This window comes from Lynx rufus, unplaced genomic scaffold (genome assembly GCF_022079265.1).
Source record: "Lynx rufus isolate CCGP_SWC_20201006 ecotype Redwood Valley unplaced genomic scaffold, mLynRuf1.p SCAF_23, whole genome shotgun sequence".
Taxonomy (NCBI): domain Eukaryota; kingdom Metazoa; phylum Chordata; class Mammalia; order Carnivora; family Felidae; genus Lynx; species Lynx rufus.
Genome location: NW_025814838.1, coordinates 15,782,688 through 15,788,687, shown reverse-complemented (window position 1 = coordinate 15,788,687; position 6,000 = coordinate 15,782,688).

Here is a 6,000-nt window from a genome sequence, read left to right as displayed (position 1 = left end):
GGCCTACCCCACATATCGTCCTACACCTCGCTTTCTTTTTCCCCACCGAACAGTGGTCTCCAGAATAGTTCTACATCGATGCACAGAGAGTGGCTTTATGTTTTCTTTTGTCTGTTTTTAATTTTTTTTTAAAGGTTTATTCATTTTTGAGAGAGAGACACCCAGAGCGCGAGCAGGGGAGGGGCAGCGAGAGAGAGGGAGGCACAGAATCCGAAAGCAGGCTCCGGGCTCCGAGCTGTCAGCACAGAGCCCGACGTGGGGCTCGAACTCACGAACTGTGAGATCATGCCCTGAGCTGAATGAAGTTGGACACCTAACAGGCAGAGCCACCCAGGCGCCCCTGTTTTGTTTTACTTTACTTTTTTAATGTTGATTGTATTTATTTTGAGAGAGAGAGAGAGAGAGAGACAGAACGAGTGGGGGTGGGGAGAGAGAGAGGGTGAGAGAGAGAATCCCAAGCAGCCTCTGCACTGTCAGCCTAGAGCCCGACACGGGGCTCGATCCCACAAACAGCGGGATCGTAACCCAAGCCAAAATCAAGAGCTGGACCCTCAACCAAGCGAGCCACCCAGGCGCCCCAGGGGCGTTACGTTTTTCAACTGCACAGTGTGGCCTGTGGGTGCACGCCGGTTTATTTACCCAGTCCCCTACTGAGTCCCCTCTTTGGGTCGTTCTGGATCTTTTGCTGTTACCGTGGGAGCTGAGGCGACTGCCTTTGTACCGGAATGATTTCCGGTCTACCTGGAGGAGTAAAACTCAGGGTGAGTGGCCTCCCGGCCGGTGACGAAAGAGCTGAGGTGCTCACCTGGGTTTTCCTGACTCCAGACACCCCTCCCTCCCACCCCACCCCCCAGGCACAGGGCCGTCGAAGGAGGGAATCAACGCACCGTCCCAAACGTGCCCTATAGAATTCCAACCATACGGAGCTTCTAGATCCAAAGAACACACTGCGTTAGGTCTGGAGGCCCATGCCTGGGACCTCTGCGAGCTCTCTTTGGCAAAAGCCACTTGCAAGTTGTGCGTTCCCTCCCTCTACCGATGTGGTTTAGTCCAAGAGAGACGTGTCGGCTCTCTATCCTTGCCAGGAACTCTGTTCGCTGAGAGTCTCGGCTGGTCAGTTTCTTCCCAGCCCTTCGTGACCCCTCCGATTAGCAAACAGCAGCAGGAAAGGTCTCCAAGCAGAAAAATTCCAGGGGGCACCTGGGGGTCTCAGTCGGTTGGGCGTCCCACTTCGGCTCACGTCATGATGTCATGGTCAGCTCAGGGCGTGATCTCACAGTCCGTGAGTTCGAGCCCCGCGTCGGGCTCTGTGCTGACAGCTCGGAGCCTGGAGCCTGCTTCAGAATCTGTGTCTCCCTCTCTCTCTGCGCCTCCCCTGCTCATGCTCTATCTCGCTCTCTCTCTCTCAAAAACATTAAAAAAAAATTTTTTTTAAGAAAAAGAATAATTTCGTCAAAGCAGGTGGGACACGCCCCCCCTGCTGGCAGCCGGTGGAACTGCAGCTCAGCTCTACTAGACATCAGCGACGCGCCAGAGACAGGCGCACCAGGGCCATCGTCGGGGATGCGGACACACTTCCACGGGTGGCTTTGAGTCAGGGGCAGCGCTGCGTCACGGTTCCACCTGCCGTCTCGGTGGTCCGATGATCCGAGTTCAAATCCCTGCAGCGTGTCGGTCAGGAAAACAGAGACCACGGCAGCTATTTCAAACAAAGGAAAAAGGTCAACGTGAGCCACGTGACCCCCGGAGGTGAGCACCCTTTCTCCCAAAGGGGAACAGGAAGAGACAGTGCCCAGGAGCCCAGGAGCTGGGGCATCCCGGGCTAGTGTGAAGGGACTTTGTCACAGGAATTGGTGCCACAGAGAAGTCCCAGCTGCTGCCAAAGGTCCCCCCTGAAAGAGACAGAGGAACACCCTGCTTCTCCCTTCCCGCCATCTCCCAGTCTCCTGCCGCCCCTCCCGATGGCAGGGCCCGATCGCAGCCCGTGGCCAAGGCAGCCTGAGCAACGTGGCTCAGCTCCACACAGGGGTGAGTGCGGGCAGGTCTGATGGCACAAGCGAGTGCCCAGCACGGCCGCTGTCTAAATGCCACCTCGGGCAGGAGACAACAGGCCAAGTGGCTTTCTGCTCTGGGCCCTGATTTCCTCCCCCGTAAAATAGGGATGGCATCCCACCTCACGGACTTCCCGGGGAGTGAGCCCTGCGGCCGATCGCCCGGCCTGCCAGGGGCTGCCCACCGGGCATCGTTCCCACCGGACCCATCTCAGACTTGAGGACGGGTGGGGGTGGGATGAAGGGGTTGGCATGGTGGCAAAATGTCCCTTTAACTGCCACCTGCCTTTTGTAGGCTTGTCACAGACAAGGCTCTGCTGTCTAAAGCCTTTGTGTGTGTGTATGTGTGTAAGAGTGTGGTGTGAGTGTGCATGTGCATGAGTGCCTGTGGTGTATGGGGACGTGTGGTAGGGGTGGGTGGGGCTGCGGGTCAGGGTCCATCCTTTCTGAAATCAAGCTGGAGGAGGGACGCCTGGGTGGCTCAGTCCGTTGAGCGTCTGATTCGGCTCAGGTCATGATCTCACGGTTCGTGAGTTCAAGCCCCGCATCGGGCTCTGTAGTGATGGCTCAGAGCCTGGAGCCAGGAGCCTGCCTCAGATTCTTCTGATTCCCTCTTTACCCGCCCCCTGCTCAGGCTCTGTCTGTCTCTCTCTCTTTCAAAAATAAGTAGACATGAAAAAAATTGTATGAACTCAAGCTGGGAGAGGGTTTGGAGGCCAAGCTATGGCCAAGGTCGAGGATTCCTTTACCTGAGACTAAGCTGCCTCTTGCTGAATCTGTGATCTAGGCAACCCACGTAACCTCTTCTGTGCCTCCGTCTCCGTATCAGTGAGATGGAGATAATAACCAGAGCTCAGGACGCTTGTGCGGATTCCAGGGGTTAGTGCTTGTATGGTGCTTGGCCCAGGGCTGGGGTGGGGGAACTGGTGTGTGTCACCTCTTACTATCCTCAGGGTTAAAGCTCACTTTGGAAATAGTTCTCTGTTTGCTTCAGAAGATGTGCAAAGTATTGTCTTGCCATTTTTCTCTCATCGCTCTACTTTGTGTAAAGATGTGGTGACGGGGCGCCTGGAGGGCTCAGCTGGTTAAGCGTCTGTCTCTTGGTTTCGGCTCAGGTCGTGATCTCCCGGCTGGCACTCGAGCCCCGCCTCGGGCTCTGCACTGGCGGTGTGGAGCCTGTTTGGGATTCTCTCCCTGTCCCTCCCTCTCTCTCTGCCCCTCCCCTGCTTGTGTGCCCTCTGCCTCTAAATAAATGTACTCTCTCTCTAAATAAATAAATACGTAAACAAGCAAACAACTAGGTAAATAAATAAAGGAGTGGTAACTCAGAATGGGAGGACTAAAATCAGCGAGGCTGACCCCGCCGAGTGTAGTCTGGGGTGCAGAGCCCCGCTGAGCACCGCTGGGGAGGACAGAGGCCATTCCGTCCCTCTGGAAAACTGGCAGGAGCCGCTGTGGCTGACCGTGCCTGGCCCTCGGGCCCAGCGATCCCACCCCTGCGGGTTAACCCCCGGACCCGAGCGCTCCCGTCCCCCACGGGCAGGTGCAGGGATGTTCTAAGCAGCATGGCTCGGAGCAGCATGACCAGAATAGCCTCCCCGACTGGACACAGCCCTCGTGGCCACCAGTGGGAGAATGGACACACGGTGGGCGCAGCCCTGAGGCGGAATATTTCCCAGCGGTGAAAAAGGACAGGTTCCCGCTCTGGGCGAGGGCAAGGCTAAAGCTCACAGGCATCGTGGTGAGCGAAAGAAGTCAGACGGGATTTTATTTGGGGGTGACGAAAATGTTCTGGAACCAGGCACGGGTGATGATTCTACCACTCTGCAAATGCCCACTTCAGCACGGGGACTTATATGTCGTGCATTTGCTGCAGAATTTGAAAAGATAGTTGATGGTGAGGCGATCCTGCATGCGGCCCTCTTCTCTTCGTCTTGCAGGTGAGGACGCCGAGGCCCCGAGAGGGGAGCCATCTGTCCGAGGTCACACAGCCCTCCTCGACCTTGGCCGTGAGCCATCACCCGCCGTTGCAGGAAGCGTTCCTGGAAAGCAAGCTGGCCCCGGGTTCCTTGTAGAGATCAGAAGAGCCACAAGATCCTCAGGCCGGGGCAGAGGTCCCCACCCTGGACGCTGGTGACACTTCCCCCCCTCCCCGGGAGGGTGGGGCCGGGACACGAAGATCTGAGCCCTGAACAGCGGGTCGTCTTGCTCCGAGGTTCTCAGTACATTGGGGACAGCCTGTCCTGACAAGCTTCCTGTCACCTCCCCCACCCTCCCTGCCGCCTGGTGGCCTGTCTCTGATGCTCCCAGCGAGGGCGGGGCGGGGGGCACGGGGGGGGGGTCCTCGGGGCCTCCCGAGCTGAAAGACCCTCATAGATTCCAAGACACCTCCTCTCCCGGCTCTCCATGAAAACGGTCTCTTTTTTTCCCCAAAGAATCCCAGGGGTGCGAGGCAACGTGCAAAAGCGTAAGATACAGAGCAACAGAATGGACGTCCCGTACCCGAAGGCAGTGGGGGACACTGCCTCTCCCTGCCTCTCTCCTTCCTCCCTCCCTTCTTGCCACAAGCGTTTCTCGGGCACCTGCTGTGTGCCGGGCACTGGAGACACAGCCGTGACCAAAACCAAGCCTCTGCTCTCGTACCGGTCCCACCGCGGAGGGACTTTCCGCGGGTGTGTGACAGCCGGTCGGTGGAGGCGACAGAGTGCAAGGGAAGCTGTTTGTGGAGCACTCTCTCTGAGCCGCTCCATGTGCTTTAGAGGTACTCGCTCAGCTAACCCTCAGGACGGCCCCCTGGAGGAGGGCCCTGGCACACAGGGGCCCAGAGGGGCCAAGTGACCTGCCCGAGGTCACACAGCAGCCGGCCGCAGCGTTCGGAGGGAGCCCGGGCTGCCTAACCGGGGGACGGCGCCCTCCGGAGACGGGGCCCCGGAGTACGTAGGGTTCTCTCCGCGGCCCCGGGCTCTGGCTTCACAGGCCGCTTTGTCACCCAGCGGACCCTCCAAGCTCCCGGTGGCAGACACAGGGGGCGCAGGAGTCCGCAGCCACCTCCCCTCCCCCAGACAGCCCCGTCACCTCCGACTCCATTCCCACAGCTTGGGGCGTCCACCAGGTCCCCGGCCAGGTAGACACCCCCTTCCCCCACCTACACCCCCCCGAGGCTCCCCGCCCCCCCTCCCTCCTGCCCCCTGCCTCCCTCCACTTCACAGCCCCCCCCCCCACGGCTCCCCAGGCCCGGAGTCACCTCCCCAGGCAGGGAGTGGCATCCACTCCCTCCCTGGAACCCAGCCTGGTTTCTCTTTCTGGCGGCACTGTAGTCCCCATGGTTGTCACCCACAGCTATTCTCGGCCTCCGGCCCCTTTCACTTTCTGCTCTGCCTCTTCCTGCCTCGGTGGTTCCCCGACATCCCGCGCTCCCCCTTGCCGCCCGCCTCAGCTTTCCCTCCATGCCCCTCTCTCCCCGCGCCTTCGCCCCCAAGCCACGGAGGCCAGAGGCAAGGCACAGGCAGGTCCGGGTCTCAGTCATCCGTCCGTCCGTCCCTGGCTCGGTGACCTTGGCAAGCTTCTTCCCTCTCAGCCTCATGTCCCCGTCCGGAGAGCGGGTGCTGATGTGTCCACCCTGCGGGGCTGTTGGAGGGTGGAGGCTCCTGGGAGAGTGTCCCCTGCGGGGGGACCACACGGGGGTGGGGGGAGCGCAGCTAGCCTTCTGCCCCGCCCCCGCCCCGGACTGGACTGCGCCCCTTCCCCCCCCGCCCCGAGGCTCGGGCTGCTGAGAAAGAAAAACAGCAAAAACTGCAGGGGTGGGGGCAGCCGAGACAGCCCCGGGCTGGGCCCCAACTCTGCTCCGCCGTGGGCAAGTCACTTCCCCTTTCTGCGGGCCTCAGTTTTCACATCTGTGAAGTGAGGCATCTGGACTGAGGATCGACAGCCACGACGCACGATGATGAAA